The sequence below is a fragment of the Periplaneta americana genome, chromosome 7 (assembly GCF_040183065.1).
Source record: "Periplaneta americana isolate PAMFEO1 chromosome 7, P.americana_PAMFEO1_priV1, whole genome shotgun sequence".
NCBI lineage: Eukaryota > Metazoa > Arthropoda > Insecta > Blattodea > Blattidae > Periplaneta > Periplaneta americana.
The window spans coordinates 84,244,057-84,267,980 of record NC_091123.1 but is presented as its reverse complement, the minus strand read 5'-3'; the positions used below and the strand labels follow the sequence as shown (position 1 = coordinate 84,267,980).

Sequence of the window (23,924 nt, the reverse complement as noted above, 5' to 3'; positions counted from 1 at the left end):
CAAATACTACATACACTCCTTTATTCTTCTCTAGGTATCTTTCGCCGATTGTTCTTAGCAGTCTAATTGCAAATCTCATACCTTTTCCCTTCCTGAAGCCAAACTGCTCTTCTTCCAACTGTTCTTCCATCTTAGAATATAAACGTCGATTCTGTATTCACAGAAGAATCTTCGCCGAGTGCAATATCAGATTGATAGTCCTGAACTCATTACATTTCTTGGCATTATTTTTCTTCAGTATTGGAAGCAACACTGTCTCCGTAAAATCTTCAGGTCATTCGTCTTTTTCATATATTTTGTTGTACACAGTATTTATTGACATGTTGTATTTTTCTTTAATGTAAATTTTCCTTTCACTTGTTTGCAGATGCCATGCTGTACATTGATGGTAGACACCACTTCCAGAAAGTGATGGGCTTGTTACCAACATATGGTCTTCATTACCAACAGTGTCCGTTTTAGGATACATTCTCCTCAGTTTAGATGTCAATATATTTAAAACATTCCATATGTTTAGAGTTTTCCTTTCGTCCATTTTAACTTTCCTTCCAAGCAACAAGAGACACGGTGCACACACCAACGAGATATAAACTGCTGTCTCTAGCTGTTGTGAGGAAGGTAGGCTTATGGGCAAGGTCCCCCACTCCCTTAACTTGTGCAGTGCTCTCCCCACTCCCTCAACTAGTACAGTGCTCTAACAGACAAACCACATATTACACAAACAAATGCTTTTGGGAGCTTTACAGAAACGTAAAGACGGGTCTGTATACAAATTTGGACACAAAATTCTTGTTCGAGCTGAAACCCTTCCCTTGTTAGTGACAGTTCATACAGGTTAGTAAAATTTGTTCACATGAAGCAAAAATTATGAAGTCAGCTTTTAAATACTGGTTTTGAGATCAAATTCTTATTATTTTTAACCAAATTGTCAATTAATTCATGAAATAAAGAGTTTGTTTTGTTAAATCTTTACCATATTTTGAGAAACCCCACAATTCAAACATTTCCCAACATGAATCTAGAGTCATATTCTATTTAAGAAATTTTCTTTTGCATACAGAAATATTCGTTATACGTATTTTACCAACATTTCCCATTTCACATATTCCAATTCTTAACTCATGCATTTCCTTTAAACATTTTTTTTTTTTTGTGTTTCCCCAGAACATTGTCTTTCGTGACTTAAGGGGTTTCTCAAAAAGACCAATTCAGCAACTGTTTCGAGTGAGCACATCTAAACTTTTATATTTATATAGTTATACAATAGAGGGGAAAACAAAGAATTGTACGAACATAGAAAGCAATTCAGTGATACTTTTGTCATGCTCCTAATGCAGTATGTGAACATATGTAAGCCACTGAAAATAACACTGTATTAATTCTAAAATTTATGTCTCTCAAAATATTGTTGTTCATGTCTAAAAAATGTTTTATTGCGAAATTCTGTCTGTGTAATCATGTTGCTAATGTAGTATGTTAAGCATTGTGGAAAGAACAATCTCTTAATTTCTAAAATATATGTCTCTCAGAATATTAGGCCTATTCTTCTTGTTAAACAATGACTTGTCGTAAAATTACACTACCTTTCTGTATTGTATATATAAAATAAAAAATAATGTAATTAATGTGGTCTGAATTTGTAAGATAATTATAATTTCTCAAGTCATATTTAAAAAACCGGATATGATATAAGCGAGCATACAGCGGTCAAGGGGTAAAAAAATGTTCCAATATAAATTAAATTATATATGTATATATTGATTCTTCATACATAGGCTCGCAAAACTTTTGTCCGATATAATGTACAGTTTTCCTCGTTCTTAAGTTGGTATTTGTACTCACCTGAGGATAGTAGCGTAGGCGGCAGTTAGCCTCTCCACAGGTAACAAGCCACCCCTCCTTACAACAGAAAGGTTGAACTAAGCTAGTTGATTCTAAACTCAAATAGAATCGTTTATGTTTACTTAGTGGTCTAATGATATAAGTAAATTTAATAAACCTGCATTTTGTAGCTTCTACTCATGCCACGGTTCTTTGCATTATGATGCACCTATAACGTATTTTCCTTTGGCTATTGTCATAGAGTAATAACACTACGTTAATTACATTGATTAAAGATGGCACTAAAAATCAACAGATTAATATTCCAAAAAATCGGGTAAACAATTTTATTAAGACAAATTTTTGTGGTTATGTCTACAATTTAAAACTTGATTGTCAGCAGTTTAATTTATATTTTGCACACATAAAGAAAGGTTTGCATATTACTCTCATATAGTAACGGAACGAAAATGTGGAAGTAACGAACTAAAAAATAAACAAAGCATATAGAAATAGCAAATGTCTGTGCTTTAAACACCAAACATGATATTGGAACCAGATCTGATAGAACAAAGATGTGTGGATGGAGGAATTGTCCTGTTGAAAAAATATAATTCTATCAGGTTGTAACATGCGCATGCTAGGTAGCATTATATTTTCCAGTATGTGAATATATTGCTAGGAAGTCAAATTCTCTTCAATTTTACACAGAGTTCCTCCACATAGCTTGGAAATTCATCCCCAAACAGTGACAGAAATACGTCCACTGCTTTGTCTTGATGTTACATATTCTGGCTGGAACTTGTGGACCCAATTGGACAAAATACCAGAATAGGCACATGACTGGTGTTTGAGAAAATCTGTTAAACTGAAAATATCACATTTTCCTATGGATATTCGTAATATTCTTGTCAAAATGTGGTGTGATCTATTCTATGTTTATGATCCAACATGGTATTTATACTTGCAGGGAAGATAAAAAATTTTCCTGGAATGTTCTACAATACTGAAGAGAAATAAACAACATGTTTTAAACATTTCGGTGCAAAATAAATTAAGTGTTTTATTTCTGTAGTTTACATATACCGTTATTTCTCTAAAAGATTGTTTTTGGTTCGATTAGCTGCAACTCAGATTTCAAATACCTCCCTTCCCAGGCCAACATGTGGAGTGGATTATGTAGACACATTGCCAACATATCTCACAGAGTTCACTTCCACATTATTTCATAGGACAAAAGTTTTGCGAGCCACTATACGACTGATAGAGAAATAAGTTCTGGCTCAATACTGGGAACAAGGGAATTTCTTATTTATCATAGCTGTCTCTGAAGTTCAAGTGAAAGCAAACATAGACATGAAATTACGTGAAATTTGTGTCAGCACAGCTTCAAATCTAGGGTTATCATACATCCATAACGGAAAAAGAGGACATTTCTAATAAAAAAAAAAGAACACTTCCTATCGACAAAAGTTCTAACATAATCATCTTTTTTAAAGACTAAAACTAAATTATGCACGTCATATTACTATCACGTTAACCAGCTGGCAACAATTAAAATTAAATGAATATCGATATTTAGGCTAACAACAATAATTATTAAGAAACTATGCTTTAGCTTTGTTGAAGTATGAAACAGTTTTTGATAACGTTTTGTAACTCTGTTTGAGCTATATTTACCAACAAAAGTGCAGAATACTTCATAATCTGTACGCAACACAGTGAGATTGCATTTAAGGGGAGTCTGTACACCGAATTTTGACAAAAAAATGAAATTGTGGTTTTTACGTTTTCAGGTAGTTTAATATGTGTAAAATAATAATATGATTTTATTTCTTCAAATTATCAGCTTTTAGCCCTATCTTCAGCAAAAGTATTGTAGTAATTCTTAATGCAAAAATGTTATCAATTATTTTTTTTTGCCAACCATTCAGTGGAATTTTAAATTTATTGAACTGGTTGTATACATAAAGGTATGCTATATATGCCCTATTTTTTCTACATTTGTATCTTTTATAACTTCTGAGAAAAGTGCACCCAAAATTGAGGAATTTAACATTGTAAGATAAGGAAGTATAGTCTCCCCTTAAAAGTAGTCTTTTTTTTTCCTTGAGTAAAAAAGAGGACATATCACCCTTTTTCGTAAAAACCGCCAGGACACTTTTTTTTACTTAAAAAAGAGGACATGTCCGGGGAAAAGAGGACATATGGTAACTCTATTCAAATCAATGTGCAGATCTAATTATTTTATATCTGTCTCTATCAAATTTGTGGGGGGGGGGGAAGGAGACGACAGAAAGGTTGTAATGCACTAATACACTAAGATAAGCCACTTGAAATTTAATGGTCACTGACCGACAGAGATAAAATGTAAGATCTATAGAACATTGAGTCAATGCTTAGTGGGCATATAGATACAGAGGGGTATGTTTTTGTTTTGTTGAACTTCAAGACATTGCTGACTCATTTAAACTTTGTGTAACTGTAGCCTTTATGTATTTTTATTTGGTTTTACTTTGTTTATAGTTTGAGCTTTCTCTATTATTTTATTAGTACAGAGTGTATACAAATGATTCATCGGGTTTTGACATTGTATATCTTCAAATGTATAATGTCCATCCATTTGTACTAATAACCAGTCGAAAGAGCACATTTTCAAGTTCTGTACATATCATTACAAATATTCTATGTGCCCTTCTCGTGTTACCCGACACACATCTATGCGGTTGTCCAGTTTGACCTATACACGTTGGAGCATGTCATTGTCGATGTTCCTCAGCGCAGCAGTGATGCGATCCTGGAGTTCAGCCATTGTTGTCAGCATAAGTGGCATGTAAACATTCTCTTTCACGTACCCCAAAGAAAAAAAAAATCACAAACTGTGAGGTCAGGAGACCGTGGAGTGCCAAATCATCCTGAGCACATCGCCCAATCCACCGGTTTGGTAGTTCCTCGTTCAGATATCGACACACTTCTCTATGCCAATGAGGCGGAGCTCCATCTTGCTGGAAGATGAAGTTTGGGTTGTCATTTGTCAGTTGAGGAAACAACCAGTCTTGCAACATTTGTAGGTACATCGCACCCGTCACGGTATTCTCAGCAAAAAAGTAGGATCTGTAAACCGTGCTCCTTGAGACAGCACAGAAAACATTCAATTTTGGAGAATTTCTTTCAATTTCCACTGTAACACTTGGATTTCCTGTGCCCCATATTCGGACATTGTGACGATTCACCTTCCCACTCAGGTGAAACGTCTCCTCATCACTGAACACGAGTCGAGAGGCAAATTCGTCATCTTCCAACGCTACCTGAAAATGATAACAAAATTCATTTCTGATGACGAAGTCGTTTGGCCGTAAATGTTCCAGCAGTTGTATGCAATACACTTTCTGGCGTAATCGCTCCACAGAATCTTCCACACAGTTGCATGAGGAATGTCCAGTTCGCGACTTGCTCAACGTGTTGATTTTTGTGGGCTACGAGCGAATGCCTCTCAGATTCTCTCCACCTTTTCCGTTGAAACACCTGGTCGTCCTGAGCTTTTTCCTTTACACAAGCACCCTTTGTCTTTCAACTGTCGATACCACCACAGAATGCTTTGGTGGGTCTCTTCTGTATTGTCTCCGGAACGCACGCTGCACAGTTATGATGGATTGAGTACTCTGATATTCCAAAACACAAAATGCTTTCTGTTGATCAGTCACCATTTTACCAACCGCCACTAGTGAGTCACTGAAGAGTCAGAATGAAATCTGAAATGAGAGATACCAAATTTAAGAATATGCTCTTTCTATTGGCTATGAGTACAAATGGGTGGACATTATAAATTTTAAGCTATACGATGTCAAAACCTGATGAATCATTTGTATACACTCTGTATTTCTGATGGCATTAACTTTACCAGATAAAATAAATAAATTAATTAATTAATTAAAAACCAATTGAACGTAGGGAACACAATGAAATGTTTTCTTTTCGGTGCCTGATCTACAACTGTTTTAAATTGAGTTAACCCTGACAGACATTTGGCTAAGAAGTTTATTAGTTAATATAAATTATGCTAAGTAAAGATTCATCTTTATGGACGAGAAATTCGTTTTGGTTGTCAATAGTCGAATTTCCGAGATTTCTGGAAAGTCTAACAACCAGTTTAATTAAAAATAGAAGCAGAAAGGATAATTCGGGCAACGCCAGGTGCTTTCAGCTACTATAACATAAAAATTACATTATTTTGTTTTATTATAAAATAAAATGAATCACTGTAATAATAAATTACTGTATTTAGTCCTGACAGCTCAGTGAACGCGAAAGAGGGGAAGTAATAGGAGAAGTGGGGACTAGAGATAAGGGCGAGCGGTCGGTGTGCAGTACAGCTCAACTGTACTGGAAACACAACGCTATACTGCATGCGAGACATCTGATTGCTTTGACTGCAGGCAACAGACTAACCTGAACATCCCGTGGCATAACTTAATGGACTCGCCTGACCCAGGCACAGATCACCAGAGACTGTCAGATCTAAATAATCGGGCTCTACAACGTTTTATAGCTAGAGGAAAAAATAATGGCATTTCATCAACAACCTCTAGGATTTCAGAATGGACACTATTTTCATTGAAATTAATGAATTTTCTAAAAGTAAGCTTCGAAAATTGGAATGCAATATTAATTATCAACATTAGTTTTAAAAGTTTTTAAAAGTAATTACTAGGGAAATAGACATTTATTCCAATTATCCAATGTCGAATTAACCTATTTCTATTGTATTATTATTTGAAAAAGTTTTGACTCCTACAGAAGTTTCTTCTTCTTCTTCTTCTTCTTCTTCTTCTTCTTCTTCGTCTTCTTCTTCTGCCTGACAAGTGTTAGGCCACAAGGCCTGTTACAGTCTCGCATAAAATTTTCACGCCATCTCTTAGCAGGACGACCCACAGATCTTTGGCCATGTGGTATATAATCATAAATTGCCTTTGGGAGTCTACTATTACTCATTCTTTCCAAATGATGTTTCCAATTATACTGATATTGAACAATGTAATCTAAAACTGGTTGAGTTTTTAGTTCCTTTAAAATTTCACAATTTCTTTTGAGATCCCACTTAGTATAGCCTGCTGTTCTTCACATGAATCGCATTTCACAAGCCGTTATTCTGCTTTTATCTGCATTCCTCAGTGTCATGCTTCGCTGCCATAGCTGAACATCGGTCGTGCCAATGTGTTGTAGAGACGTATGCAGGTGGGTTTCTGAACCAAAGATGGTTTCATCACACTATTTATAATGCCCATAGCTCTTGTGTCTTTATTAATTTTCTGTGATATGTCCAATTCTTCAAGAATGGAAAGACTGTAACCTAAATATGGGAAACTATTACATCTTTCTAATATTTTATTACCGAGACAAATTTTACTTTGTATTAGGTATTTCCCACAGAATGCCATAATTTTTGTTTTATCTGTTGAAATTTCCATGTTGTATGTGGCTGCTACTTGCTGCAAATTATATATTGACCTTTGGAGGTCATCTTCTGAAAGTGCTAATAATACCAAATCATCTGCAAAGAGAAATGAATCCAATTTAAGGTGTCTGTTAATTTGTATATATCCATGGCGAGTTTGCTTCCAATCTTTAATTATTCGGTTCATATAAATAATAAAGAGAATAGGTGATAATCCACATCCTTGTCTTACACCAGTATTGATGGGTGTCCAAGATGATAGCTTACCATCTTGTTTAATTGCTATTTTATTTTGGTTATATATGTTATGAATATTGTGGATAAACTGTTGTGGAACATTGTCGTCTACTAAAATTTGTAGTAACCTTGATCTGTCTACTTTATCAAAGGCTTTCTTGAAATCCACAAAAGCCATATGTGTCTCAATATTAAATTCTTTGTGTTTTCCTAATAATAGTTTCATTGTAAAAGATCCATCTGCGCATGACCTTCCTTTACGAAATCCCAATTGTTTCTCTCCAATGAGATTGTCATAAAATTTTGATAATTTGTTTTTCATTATATTGGCATAGGTTTTGTATCCTGAATTCAATAAACTGGTCCCACGATAATTATCACAGTCCTGGCGATTGTTCTTCTTGAAGATCGGTATTATAATCATTGCATTTTCCCAACTTTCTGGTGATACCTGTCCATCCCAAATCATATTTAAAAAATTGAGAAATCTTTCCAAGAAAAGTTGGCTTGAAAATTTAAATAGTTCAAGATTGATATGGTCTTCTCCTGGTGCTTTGTTGCTCTTGAGATTTTTAATAACAGTAATTAACTCTTCCATTGTAATTGTTTCATGGTTAGTATTACCCGAAAACAGAAGGGGGAATGTTTCATCCGTTTTTGTCCATAGATTTTGAAAATATTTACTCCATGTACTGTTTGTAATGCAGTTGAGATGTGCTCTCTCTCTCTCTCTCTTATTTCATTGTTGAGATTTTTTAAAACTTTAAATATTTTAGGTTGTGATCTAGTGATATCATTTTCCAGAAAGTGTACAAAGTTTTCCCAACTTTCTCGGTGATTTTTGCTTACTTCCCTTTTGGCTATTGCTCTCTTCATATGGTATTCTACTTTATCATCAATACCTTTTGTGGAAAGAAACCTTTTGTATGCTTCTCTTTTTTCATTAATCACTTTTTTGATATTCTCGTCCCATATTCGCAAGCCTCTTTTTCTTCATTTAAATTTTTTGCCCAGACTTTCGTTCGCGGCTTGTTTGAGAATGTGCTGCAGAGACAGAAGTTTTTAATCTATATTTTCAATCAGTACTGGTACGTTAATTACCACATGACTGACATAATGTAGTATTATAAAAAAAAACTGTGAAATTTCAATTGTCTACTTTCACTTGTTCCAGAGAAAATGGAAGAAATGTAATTTTTAAACACCAAATACGCAAATGAACACATGAGAAGAATTATATTTCCTTAAATGCACAGTCTCAACATTTGGGTTAATCTCCTAACTATTATGAAAACACAGCCAACATAGTATAGAATGAGGAGGAAGATCTCTAAGAAAAAGAGGTTTTGAAATTAATATTTTCGGAAAAAGTGAAAATTTGTGGTTTTTAGAGAGAGAGAGAAATAACTCGTCCGGCCTTAATTAAGGATGACCATGAGGATCCGGAAATTAATAGCAAACAAATATAATCAATTAAATATCAATATTGTTGTAAAAATAAAATGTAATAATTAAGCACCATTGATTATCAATTATAAAATAAAATCTTAGAAGATGACTATAAAATTATACTTATCAATAAAATATTTTATTTAAAATTAGCATATCCTTAATTAAGGCCTTCTGAGTGCTATAAATGAAACTGTATAATCTGCAGGGAATCTTTAAGAATTTGCGAGATGATTTTTAGAATTTCAAAAGATGATATTGATAATCGTTTTAAAAAATTATATGTAAATTTTGGTAAAGAACTCCTAGCACCAAAAAATAAACCTGTCACTGACCAATTGAAGAGAGGGATCTTATACTTGGCACTAAGGTAGGGAATACAAGGTTCATAAATGGCCCTCTTTTCCTGATCAACCTGATGAGCTTGGTTTAGATCTCTCTCCATGCGTATAGTTGGATCTGTGATAGTAGCCTTTTGTTGTTGCCTGTTTATTGCTGTTATATCTGCTCTTCTGTGAGAGTCGTCTTCAGAAATACAGTGGACCTCTTCGTGAACTTCCCAACCCTTGTTCCAAAGAAGACTGGCGATAGCGCCACGAACTCTATGATCCCTGTTGTTACGCAATAACTCTCCTTTCCGACAAAAGCCCAACATGTGGCCAAGAGAAAAAAATCAACTGACGGGAATGAAATATATAACTCCATCATAAAATGTACTTTACATCAATTTCTTCAGAAAACTTAAAAATCATCATCATCATATCCCTCACGTATGAGACCCTGCAGGATCTGTTACGGTCTCATGCCAGCGCTTGCGTGGTCTTCCCAATTTCCTCTTTCCTCTTGGTACATAAGTAAGTTTCTGTTTAGGCCATCGTGTGCGATCCATCCTTTCGACATGTTTTTTCCACTGAAGTCGATATTGTTGAACAAAATTAACTATAGGATCCATTTTTAGTTCCTGCAATATGTCCACATTTTTACGGTGTTCCAGCAAAGAGCATCCCGCTGTTCGTTGCATGAACCTCCTTTGAGCTGTCGTCAGCCTTTGCTCATCAGCTTTTCTGATTGTCCATGCCTCGCTACAGTAAGTGAGGACCGGTCGAGCTAGTGTTTTATATACCTTTAGCCTTGTTTGTTTTTGAACATGGGATGATTTGAAGACGGTGTTAATTACGCCAGTGATTTTTATAAATTTAGATATTTTGTTTGACATATCTTCATCAGTGATGTAAGAGAGGTTATAACCTAAATAGTTAACCTAAATAGTTGTTGCAAAGGGTAGTGAAGTTCATTCCATCTATCACCTCTCCTACCTAATTCCCAACCTCACCTTCACATGGTGCAACCTGTTCCTAAACAGACGAGACTCTGGGGACCGAGTCACAGCGGTATAACTGTTCCAACACATATGGAGGAAATGCCATATAAATGCCTGTCCAGAAGGCTATTAAGGTAGCAGCCCTACCACTGGACTACTGTGCGACAGGCTTGTAACCTATCCACAGGAACTCTATATTACATTCAAGTCTCATAATATTAACATTCTCGATACACTGATGTTTGCCGACGATCAGGTTATTATCACTCAAACAGAGAAAACTTAAATATAATCGTTTTAAATATAAAATATGAAAACTACAATATTTAAATTCCCTTGTGGCCGGTCGACTACATTTAAAATCAGGTCGAAAGTTCTCAACCCAAGTACTATCAGTTTTCTTTCCTACAGCTTCTACTTATTGATGCTAGTTCCATTTTTTCATTCTCTATGGAATTCATCGTCAACGTGTAACAATTCAATCTTCAACAATGTAAATGACATATTGGACTGCCATTATGATTTTTGATTTCAATTGAAGCAAGCAAGATAGCACTTTATGGAGAGTATGTATATTGAGGAGCTTGGCTCGATTCCCATGGGACAACCAGGATGAACCTCTTCCCATTGAGGTAAGCTTTCTAAGTTATATTACGATTTCTGCTTGAAAACTGCAACAATAAGTAGCGTCAATAGCGATTCTAGGAATAAATGTGTATATTGAGGGCTGATAATTAAGCCTCGACTGGACAGGCACATTTAAAAACACTACCAATCGTGCTACGCAATTTAAAAATTACTGAGGACAATGAGATTTTATGGTTTTAATACATTACATTGTTTTAAGACCATCCTTTCTTATCAATAAATATAAACAAAATAAATCGTATAATACAGCGCTTCTGAAAGTTTGGAATTCTGTGAATCGTAAATTGTATTTAAATACTGTAATATTTCAAATTTTGAGATTAATGCAAAATGTAGGTAGGTATATAAAGTCATGAAAATATGAATCAATAAAAACATTAAACATCACCAATATTATTATGATGATATAATCATAATATTACAAAATAAATATATTATATTATATTATATTATATATTATATTATATTATATTATATTATATTATATTATATTATATTATATTATATTATATTATATTATATTATATTATATTATATTATATTATATTATATTATATTATATTATATTATGATTTTGATGTTTGCTTGCTTGCTTGCAATTTTATGTGACTTTTTGCTCTTGAATTCAGGAATTCATCGTTTGCAGGACTTTTACTTGTTTCCTACTTGATGAGAACTGGTTCATCTTGTTGTGGAAGTGTTAGTATATCTTGTTTTAACATATTTATGAATATTTGGACTGATTTTTATATGGCATGTGTGATAACTGTTTACAGCGGTATCCATAGTGCTTCAAATGTGTGGTTGTGGCCGTGTGTTTCTCCTCTAGGAATAGAAGAATTATTTGTTTAATGGACTTAAACTTGTTTCTACTTGATGAGAACTAATTCATTGTGTAGTCGCAGTGTTAGTGAATTCTATTTTATCTCATTCTTGTTTTATGGACATTTTATCATGCCATCAATGTTTGTTGATTTTCGTTAGCAACGCTATATTTTATTCATGTGCTTATGATTTCCAGTGATTTTCTCATCTGCTCCCTCTGTGGCACTTCTGATTCGTCTTCTAAGGTTACTTTTATATTTTGTTCTGAATGTCAATCCTGGTTTCATGGTGATTGTGTATGCTTATCTGATGAAGAAGTACAGCTACATAGTGAGTCTAATTCTTTATGGATTTGTCCTTCTTGTAATAACTTATCGGATACTACTCATAATTTTTCAATGCATACTGACGACCTTTTATCTTGCTCTCTGTGTTCTGACAACACTGATCAATTTTACAAGGGTCTGAAGGGACTACGCATTCATACCACCAAAGTCCATTCTAATGCCTCTCCCCTTTCTCAGCACCTTTCCGATACTTCTTCCGAAGACACTTTCTTTTCAACGCTCTCAAGATGTAAGAATAATATCCCCATTTTACGTCGAATTCCTAAAGGTGCACGTTGTTTCGCGGCTGATAAATCAGCACAACTTATGGATAAATGTGTGTCTCTCAATTCTGACCAATCTTGGCATCAATTATTCCTCTTTGTATATATTGCTCTCAAAGTTCCTGTGAAAGAAAATCGGAAGTCGGATAAATCTTTGATCTCAAAAATTAAAGCGAACATTCAGACATTCTCACTGGAATCTACACCCTATAAACATAAATTTTCTCTCTCTACTTCTCGTCTAGTTGAAACTAAGGTAGCTGATGGTGATATCCGTGGAGCTGTTCGGGTCCTTTCATCTGATTATGGCATAGCCAAAGCTTCAAGTGCTACATACGAAGCCTTAAAATTGAAACATCCTCCACCTTCACGGCCTCTTTCCTTTCCCGTTCCACCGTCTGGGTCAGATGTTATGTTGACTGTCTCTCAAGACATGGTTCTTAAAGCTATACATAGTTTTCCCACTGGTTCTGCGTCTGATATTGATGGCATCCGACCTCAACATTATAAGGACCTCACATCTAAATCTGCAGGTGATTCTGGACGTCGTCTCCTTCAATCTATTACTCAATTAGTTAATTTCATGCTATCAGGCAATGTCAACAGCCATATTTGCCCACATTTATATGGGGCCTCTCTGTTAGCCATTAATAAGAAGGATGGCGGAATACAACCCATTGCAATTGGGAACACTATTCGTCGACTAACTTCCAAAATCGCCTGCATTTCTGTCAAAGAATCAGCTAGTACTTTATTACTTCCTCACCAGCTTGGTTTTGGCGTTGCTAAAGGATGCGAATCTATTATCCACACAGTGCGAACTTTTGTAGACATAAATAAAAACAATAATCATGTTCTATTAAAGCTTGATTTTAGAAACGCCTTTAATTGTATAGAACGCGATTCTATGCTCGAAATCGTTCAAAATTGTGTCCCCCAATTATATGCTTTTGTATGGCAAGCCTATCGGGAATCTTCTAACTTGTATTATAATCTTGATATAATCTCCTCTCAAACAGGCGTTCAACAAGGCGACCCTCTTGGACCCCTTCTTTTCAGTCTTACTCTTCAATCCATAGTATCTAAATTAAACAGTCCTTTGAATCTCTTCTATTTGGATGATGGCATTTTAGGTGGTCCTCCGGATATTGTCTTATCTGACCTTTCAACACTTATTAATTCTTGTCAACCTATTGGTCTTGAGTTAAACCCGGATAAATGCAAGTTACATTTTTGCTCCTCACAGGATGATACTGTATTTACAACTTTTAATGCTCTCACTCCTGGAATTCGACTTTCATCCCCTTCCACTTTGACACTCCTTGGTTCCCCAATATTACTGCCAGCTGTGGAAGTTGTTATGCGTGATAAATTAGATACTATGAAACATTTATTTATTGGCCTACAATCTCTTTGCACTCATACAGCATATTTCCTGTTAAAAAATTGCTTTCATATACCTCGCCTAACATACTTCCTTCGCACTACCCCTCTCTGGTTATTTCCCTCTCTTCTTCTAGACGCTGATTGTATTTTGCGGGATTGTTTGGAATCTATTCTTAATATCCAACTTGACAATCATTCTTGGTCTTTCGCTACTTTGCCTATTTCATTTGGTGGTCTTGGCATTCGCAATGTTAGCGATATTTGTGTGCCTGCGTTTTTAGCCTCGGCTCATGGAGCTCTGAATTTCGTCAAATCTACTCTCTCTAGTCACAGTGATGAAATCAGATTCCTTCATATGTCTGAGGCTTTTGAACAATGGTCCTCCGTTACTCACATTGTGGATCTTCCAAACAGTCCAGAGTCTCAAAAATACTGGGATCTTGGTCTTGCTTCCAAAACTTTTGACAGCCTTTTTGCGTCTTCCTCCTCAGATTTTGACAGAGCCCGTTTTCTTGCTTTACAAGAAAAAGAATCAGGATGCTGACTTCAAGCCTTACCTTCTTCCAACATAGGCACCTTAATGGATAATACGTCCTTTAAGATTGCTATTGCCTTAAGGCTTGGTGTTAAAATTTGTTTTCCACACAAATGTATTTGTGGTGCAGATGTCGATTCTTCTGGCCTCCATGGATTAAGTTGCCTCAAAAATTCTGGACGATTTTCCAGACACGTCATAATTAACGACATCATTAAAAGGGCCCTAATTTCCGCTGGTTTTCCTACCATTCTAGAACCCATTGGCATAAATCGTTCCAATGGCAAACATCCAGATGGCTTAACTTTAACACCATGATCCAAAGGCAAATCACTTTTATAGGATGCCACTTGTTATAACACCTTCGCTTCTTCTTATTTGCCCAAAACTTCCAAACTCGCTGGGTCAGCTGCTGCATCTGCTGTTACAATTAAACGCAATAAGTATCTCGATCTTCTGGATAGATATAATTTTGTCGTTTTCGCCATAGAATCTATGGGCCCATGGTGTTCCGAGGCGAAGTTGTTAACTTCTGATATCGGCAAGTATTTATCAGCACTTAATGGTGACTCTCACTCTACGGCTTTCCTCTGCCAAAGAATTAGTATTGCCATTCAACGAGGGAACACTATAAGTGTTATGGGGACTTTTCCAGAATCCAAATCATTGGAAGAAATATTTTATTTCGTGTAGAGCTGTAGAGAGTATTTCGCATTCTTTAGTTTTGTTGCAAATTTCTAGTTTGTCCCTTACCGATACTCAATTGTTTAATTTAATTTCAAATTTGAATTAAAGCTTATTTTGTATATCATTATTATTACTATTAAATATCTAAAAAGAAATATAATATTTACCAGTTCATATCTGGATTCTCTGCGTATTTATCCATGAAAACAAATTTCAGAAATAATCTACAGCTTTCCACCCTAAAATCAAATAATTATACCTTTAAAAAGGGACATATTCATCCCACTCGACAGAACAATTAAGTACTAAATTTTATATAATTACATGTGTGAATTGTTAAATACTACTAAAATATACTAACATTAATTGATGAACAAGTAGACTTAAAAGTGGTGTACGCAAGATTCAAAATGGATTACTAACATTTGTATAGTAGGGATTATTTTTTATTTTATTTTTTTTTTGTCTTTATTCTTTTAAAGATCTTATACAAGTTCATAGTAGGCCTAAAGATTATAGCAAATGTGCACTTTAAACTGAATTGAAAATGCAAGTTTTTGAGGGTGTATGTGCATTATTAACGTAATTTCAATTCTACACTTACACCACTTCAATAAATGTGTAATAATAATAAAACTTAATCACAAATGGATTTTAGAAAACCCCGAGGTTCATTGCCGCACTCACATAAGCCCAACATCAGTCCCTATCCTGAGTAAGATTAATGCAATCCCTACCATCATAGTCCACCTCTCTCAAATCCATTTTAATATTATCTTCCCATCTACACCTCGGCTTCCCGAAAGGCCTTTTTCCCCTCAGTTCTTCCAACCAATACTCTATATGTATTTCCGGATTCACTCATTTGTGCTACATGCTCTGCCCATCTCAAACGTCTGGATTTAATGTTCAAATTATGTTAGGATTTAATGTTCAAATTATGTTAGGTGAAGAATGAAATAAGTGCAGTTCTGCGTTTGTGTAACTTTCTCCATTCTCCTGTAACTTCATCCCTCTTAGCCCCAAATATTTTCCTAAGCACCTTATTCTGTTCCTTTCTCAAAGTGAAAATCCAATTTTCACAACCATACTGAACAAACGGTATATATTATAGCTGTTTTATAAATTCTAGCTTTCAGTTTTTTGAAAGCAGACTTGATACACAAAATCTACGTAAACATTAATTTTTAGTCCTACCTTACAGAATTTATCTAATAACCATTGATAACAAAAGATTCACAACCAAATAATAGCAGGCATTTCCCTTCTTTATTTTGTGTTTAATTTCTCAAAGGATAAATTTCCAATTTTTATATTTCCATTTCGTGTTAATTTATGTTCTCATCATGATACAAAATCATTACTTTATTTTCTCGGGATTTTCTTTCAAACCTATCTCATTAACTTGCTTCAAGTAAAATTCCCGTGTTTTCCCTAACAATTGGGGATTTTCTCCTAATTTATTCACGTCATTCGTATAAACAAGCAGCTAATGTAATCCATTCAATTCCAAATCTTCTGTTTTTTCCTGGACTTTCCTAATGGCATATTCTAGAGCTAAGTTCAAAAGCGAAGGTGATAGTGCATCTCTTTGCTTTAGCTCGCAGTGAATTGAAAAAGCCTCAGGCAGAAATTGCCTGTTTGGACCCTCCCATGCGTTTCACTAAGACACATTTTAATTAATCGAACTAATTTCTTGGGAATATCAAATTCAATAAGAATATAATATAACACATCTCACTTAACCGAGTCATATTTCTCTTAGAAATCTATAAATAAATGACGTATTGTGCTCTTATGCTTCCATTTCTTCTTCAATATCTAAGTAATAAAAAAAAATCTGATCAGCAGTCCATCTATTACGCCTAAAATCATATTGATGATCCCCAATAATTTCATTTATATCTGGAATTACTCTTCTCAAAAGAATATTGGACAAAATTTTGTATGACGTCAAAAAAGGTGATATTCCTCGAAAGTTACGTACTTCTGTTAGTCTTCTCCCTTCTTAAAGAAAGGTACAATTATGGACTCCTCCAATTGTTCTGGTACAATTTCCTTTACCCAATAGCAAGTACAAGCTTATTTCACCAGATAATGCGTTACACCCTCTTCTATTAATTTGATTGATACCTGGAGACTTCTACATTTTCATCGCAATTTCGACTTCAGAAAGTGTGGATTCAAGTATAAATGGCTTAGCAGTTTGTATTTGATTATCGTCCTGATCATTTATATTTGGTCTATGATAGGCCTATTTAGTAGTTGCCCAAAATAGTTTTTCTATTTGTTCAGGATGGAATGAGAGTTTGTAAGCAAGTCACCATTTTCATTCTTGATCGAATTTACCCTTTCCTGATATTCTTCCTTAAATTCCTTTATGCCCTTATAAGTATAAATCTCTAATATTTTTATTCTTATTACCGGTATCTGTTTCTAACTCATTCAGTTTTTCCATTAAATAATCACTCCTGGGTAAAGCCACATTATTTATGTGTTACGTATGGGACATTTTCCAGTACATTTTCTTGAACTGGAACATAATTTACAGTTTTTAAAAATATAACATAATTCGACAGAATGCTTTTCCTTACATTATACCAAAATCAGAAATCCAAAATCTCATTTCAGTGCAAAACAAAAAAAAAAAAAAATAATAATAATAATAATAATAATAATAATAATAATAATAATAATAATACCTGTTACGTATGGGACAGCATGTATCTAGGTATTGTGCAAACTAAAAATTAATTAATAATATTTGTGAACTGAAAAATAATGTCGTTCTAATAATCTTATTAGTAATGTAGACAGAACTTAACGTTTATTTCTTAGTATATATGTATCTAATGCCTACCCACTTCACTTTACGTGATTCGGGTTCCGCATATTGTGGATAGATGGCAGGACTGTGACCCATTTTCTAATTGCACACCACTTTGGCGGGTCACGCTGTACATGATGTGTATCTGTGGAGAGTTATGTCGTGTACTAGGATGAGTGTATGTGTAAGTGTAGTGTATGGAATAAGTGATGATGATGAGGATGAGAATCTATCTTCGTAGTGTATCCAGCTATTTGCTGACAACACGTGTTCCACTATGTTTCACTGTGAATTTCCTCTTCTTACAAATGGTGGGTAAAAAGCAAGATGAGAATGAAAGAAGGGGAATCCTGGTGCCGGCATCAGCCTACTCCTGTCGAATAGCACTAAGGGAGCTGCCAAGCTTAACGTCACCATCCGACGGACAAATCACTGTCAACAGTGATATATGCCTTCTCTTCATATGCACTGTGGAGAGATTTTGGATTTAAGATTTATTTCTTAGTAATAATGTTAATTTTACATTCTAGCATTTCAATGACATAACTTTAATCTTAAATCATCCTGGAAGACTAACTTTCTTGGTGTCATGTTCGATAAGTATCGTAGTTATCCTTTCACATTGATGACCTTTATAATGCTTTAAACTCAATAAGGGGGGTAAAGGCTAATTGGGATTTCCAGGTCTCTGATCAGGTCAAAAACCCGATGGAACTGATATTTAACCCTTGTGTTGAATTTCGGTGAAGTCCGGAGGGCTTAATTAGTCAAATCCACTCTCCTCACCTCCACGCTGGTGCCCCCTGGGATCTTTTAAGATGCGAAAGAGAGAGTGGTGTGCGGATAGCAATGGGAGGCTACCGCAATTATATATCCCAAGAAGATAATTTATGATATGATAAAAATCCCATGATGAGTCTTTCCCTGGTAAAAAATTCCGGGTGTAAACTATCCCCCCAATCGGATGTCCGGGTGGGGGATACTGGGGAAGGGCACATCATGAGGCAGTACAATGAAGAGAAGAAAAGAAGATTGAAGAGTACAGCGCGGGATGTGAAGACTCCACAGTTACGAGGTAAGTTAGAAAACATGAAGGAAGCAATGAGAAGAAACAGAGTGGATGTGATGGGAATGTCAGAAGTGATGTGGGAAAAAGTGATGAGTTGATGAGTGATGAATAGGGCTCGGAAGTTGATGAAATACCATATTTTTTTTATACATTAGAGATAATGCAGGATACAATATAAACTCATTTCCCATCAACACGAACCAATATATTCTACTTTTACTTGCGTTTATTTGCATTTTTTGGTCTTTTATTGTTTACTGATCATTTTTAGGAAATGTTCTACTTTTTGTTGCATTATTGTCCTTTTCTTCTTTTTAACGGACTTTTTTTACGATGTAATCATAGTTTGCATTCTAGAACCAAATTAATTTCATTTTTAATACAAGTCTAAACGTCTTTATTTCAGTTCCCTGAATTTATTTTTCTTTGAGGTTATATCTATATTAGAAGTAACCGTTACTACGTCCTTCACTTTTGATTCCTTTTCAGACTTCACTTTTATGATTCAATTTTATTGTTAATAGTTTGGTGACGTACATGCTGTCATGCTACTGTCCGTCCAAATGCTTATGTCACACGGTCGTCAAAACAGGAGAAATCACATGACAGTTACTTATTTAACGAGGGCCCTTTTCTTTAAATTATTTTAGATAGTTGTATAATATTACGTAAACTTCCAATTCCGTACAGCAAATATTTGCAGAGCCTAACACCTCAGCTACTAGCTCTTACAGAGAGGTCAGGAGAAACGAGTGGGACAAACCAGGATGCGACATAACCATTTGGCTGGACAGTACCTAATTTATCCTCTTCAGAGTTAGCAATCAGTGTATTACGAAGATTTTAACACAGAATTACACTACCTTTTAGCTCGACATGATACAACTGGCAAGCCGGCAAAGCCGATGATGGTACACGCTGCCCCCCAGACCTCGAGGAGCGACTACTTGTTTGAACCCAGCAGCCAGTACACCGAGTGGGAGTTGAAAGCTTGGATAGAGGGGTGGCAGAGTCTGGCGATGATGGAAAATAATCTTTATCTCTTCCAATACTACACCTGGGAAGGTACAGTAATTGTTTACATCCTGAAGTAGAGGCTCTTTCAGCTATGCAGAATCCTAGAGTAGCACAATCAACTAGTTGGCCGCCATTGTTATTCTATTTCAACATGCTTGGGGTAGGAACATTTAAAGTAAAACTCAGTTTAGGCCAGTGTCTATGGCCCTTAAAATTAAAAATATGTGAGTGTGATTTAGGTTACATTCATTCCCTATACAAATTTATACACAAATAGAGTGAGCTGTAATAAAAATTGCTGATTTGTCGGCATTTCAACTGGCAAGGATTGCGGTACTCTGGATATCCACGGACTCTGTGAACAGGTTCAGGAGACTTGAATTCTTATTGGTAGCAAATAGAGTATTTATCCAGTGGTGTCATTCAGCCAGCTCACACCAGTAGCCCGATTCACTTGCTGAATTTATCGCAGTTTGTAGAACCTGTTCTTAAATGTTTGAAGTTAAAACAAATTAGGTTCTTGACAGAAAGAAAGAACATGAATTTAATATTTTAAGACGAAATTCTCCGCTTTAATATGACAGTAAATATAATCATATCATATTATTAAACCGTTGTTTCTTATCCAAGTGTGCAGGTAGTGAGAACAGGAATACAATATCAACGGCCCAGCTTGAAAGGGAAACAACTAAAACTTTAAAGTTTTGAGAAACCTGCATTTTGAAGCTTTATGTTGCTGTGAAAAATCAAAGGATTGTTTAACTTAATCCAAATTCAAATCCTGTTTTGTATATAGTTGAAGCTTTAAACTTCAGTTTTCTCAAAACTTTAAATTTTGAGTTGTTTCCTTTTTGAGCTGGCCTGTCGATATTATGCTTGCAGGCTTGAAATCGATCTGTTATTGCTTAGGCAGTTGTCTACCAATACCCCTTTCCCTTTAAGTGCTAATACCTCATATATAACAATGAACCATAGTTTATTATTAAAGAACATAATTGAATAGCGTTTTTTCAAAAGTCCCTAAATGCTTAAAAGTAAAATTTTCAGGAAACGTTTTTTTAAATGGTTAAAAAGTAGTTACCGCCAACATTTTAATTGTAATTGTATTATAGAATTAATGTTTTCAAATTTGGATTATAAAATGAAAAAAAAAAAAATTAAATGTAAAATTCACAGTTTTTTCAAAAGTCACCAAATGCCAAGAGATGAAAACATAACACATATTGTGTTAACATTTAAACCTGACTTTTTTGTTTCTTTTTTTTTTTTTTAATTAATTTTTCTGATATTTTATTTTTTTGTTTATATGTATCTTTATCATATTTTAAAGGCATTTATATTGTATTAACTTGCGATTGTTACATTTTATTTTCAGCAAACAACAAAATACAATAATATTACAGTTTTTTTTTTTTTTTTGAGAAAACACAATATCTCTATTCATTCATTAATGATAAAAATATTTAATCATTAATATGGAAAAAGAATAAGTCCAAATTTGCCGAAATAACCTGAAATGTACTATTTCCAGTCTGAAATACCCACACTTAAACAAAATTAAATTTGTGCACAAAATATTAGGAACATTTAATAAAATTTAATATGAATTCCCAGTCATGTCTCTACAGAAATCTTTAGAAAATTCAGGTATTCTAAAATACTTCATCAGGTTGAGGACGATCTTCTTCTTCTCCTGACTGACCATATTCTTCTTAGACAAAGTAGGTGCATTCCTTATTTCCCGTCTATTCAGGTCTTCTTTTTCAATACTTCAACTTCACTGGGATCTCCAGTGTAGGTGTCCGCCACTGACAAGAGTACTTTCTTGTTTGATTTTCTTTATGTCATCACTCGTTGGGCTGTAATTTTCAAGGGCGTCTTAGGCTTCAAGACATTTTTTTTTGTATATTAGATTTTATATCCTTCTCAGTCTTTATTCAATATTTTGACAGTATCATGTTGACCCAGAATTTCATAGTACTCTGTAGGAGACAGAATTTCTTCCTTTTTTCCTGTAGACTTGTTCTATTCTACCGAAGACTCAGCTACTCTACACTCCTTTTTCCCCAAACCTTTTGGATTGATGGGTATACCCGGAAGCTCATATGAACACACAATATGAGGGTTCTTGCTTTTCTTTGTAGTCTTTCTAGATGCGTTACCTTTGATCTAGACTTCCTACAGCCTACACTTTCAACAACAGTTGTACCGTTTTCAGAATCACTAGAAACAGACTCCATATTATAATAGTTTATAATACTATGCTCTCACTATAATAGTTTAGAAGCGGAGACACAGCTGTTCAGAATGACTTGACAATCAGCGATAATAAAATTAATCCTGCAGAGCAAGACAAAAGCTGATTGGTTGAGTTCAAAAGGAATCGTATCATGAGCCAAAATCCTTCTACATGCCTGTACATAAATATTAATATTCTGTTTCATATTGGTGTTCTAATGTAATTTGGATCCAAATATATTTAAATAAATTGAGTTATTTATCTTTTAGGCCTACATGTACATTGTTGTTCTAACTATGGATTGCTATGAAATTGTGATCTGTTGCATAAAATAAAACATTTTTTAATCCAAGTATGAATTTTACAAACGTATTCTGTCCTTTCTTAATGTGGTTGATGTTTATTGACTTCTGCTTGAACTAATGAAGATGCGAATATCGAGTTTAGCAAAAGATCGCAGTTTTCAATGCCTTATAGCAAGAGCATTTGTCGACTGTTGCTAAAACATTTTACAGGAATACGCGTAACATAAATCGTCGTCTTCCTAACAAGTATTAGGGCGAGTGGCCTATTATGATCTCAAACTAGAATTTTCAGTCCATCTCTTCTTCGGACGACCTAGAGATCTTTTGCCATGCGGATGGTAATGAAACAGTGCTTTTGGAATTCTACATCGATCCATTCATGCGAGATGGGTCTTCCACTGAAGTTGATATTTACTGATGAACTGCATAATGGGTTTTGTTTGAAATTCTTGCATTATATCCTCATTTTTTTTTTTATGATCCCAGCGAGTATATCCAGCTGTTGCTCTCATGAACCTCATCTCACTTGTTGTTATTCTACTGACATCTTTATTCTTCACAGTCCACACTTCACTACCATAGCTTAATACTGGCTGTGCTAAGTTTTTATACAAGCCTATTCTTGTGTGTCTTTGTACTAGTGCAGGTTTCATGATTTTATTAATGATCCCCATTGTTTTATTATATTTACATATTTTTTCAGCAATATCTACTTCATCATAAAGTGATAGTGTATAGCCAAGGTAAGTGAAAGTATTTCATCATCATCATCATTGGTGCTACAGCCCTTGGTGGGCCTGGGCCTCCCTTAGTAATTGTCGCCATCCGTCTCTATCTTGTGTAGCAGCCTTCCAATTCTTGCACCCCAACTTTCTGGCATCCTCTTCCACTCCATCAGTCCATCGCAAGTGCGGTCGACCTCGTCTTCTCTGACCTCCCGGATTTGTTATTACAATTATAAAGTATTTACTCTTTCTATTATTTTATTATTCAAACAGATTTTACTTGGTATAGGGAATTTCCCACAAAATGGCATGATTTTCGTTTTTTTTTTTCAATATTAATTTCCATGTTATATTTTTTACTGACCATACTTAAATTGTGTACTGAATATTGTAAATGATCATCAGCGAAAAGTAAAGCAACAAGCTGCAAATTTCGATTAATTGGAATAAATCCATGGGGTGTCTGTCACCAATCTTAAATGATTCTGTTTATATATATACTGTGTGTATATATATATATATATATATATATATATATATATATATATATATAATAAACAGAAGTGGTGAAAGGCCTCACAGCCTTGTCGTACTCCACTATAAATGGGTCGCCATTGTGAGAGTCTATTGTTGCTTTGAATTGCTGTGATGGTTGTTTTATATATGTTGTAAATATTTTGTATAATCTGTTAAGGTACTTTATCATCTGCCAAAACCTGAAGTAATTTATTCCGATTAACTTTATCAAAAGCCTTTTTAAAGTTAATG

The 23,924-nt window shown here is 34.7% G+C and overlaps 1 protein-coding gene across 1 annotated transcript in view; it reads left to right on the top strand.

Annotated features, from left to right (window-relative positions):
* Nucleotides 1-1,625, top strand: part of LOC138703239 (protein fantom-like) — a 172,108-nt gene extending 170,483 nt beyond the window's left edge. Inside the window, exon 22 of the mRNA XM_069830959.1 lies at nucleotides 368-1,625. The gene's annotated coding sequence lies outside the window, so the exon portion shown is untranslated. The remainder of the gene's footprint in view (nucleotides 1-367) is intronic.
* The last annotated feature ends 22,299 nt before the right edge of the window (nucleotides 1,626-23,924 follow it).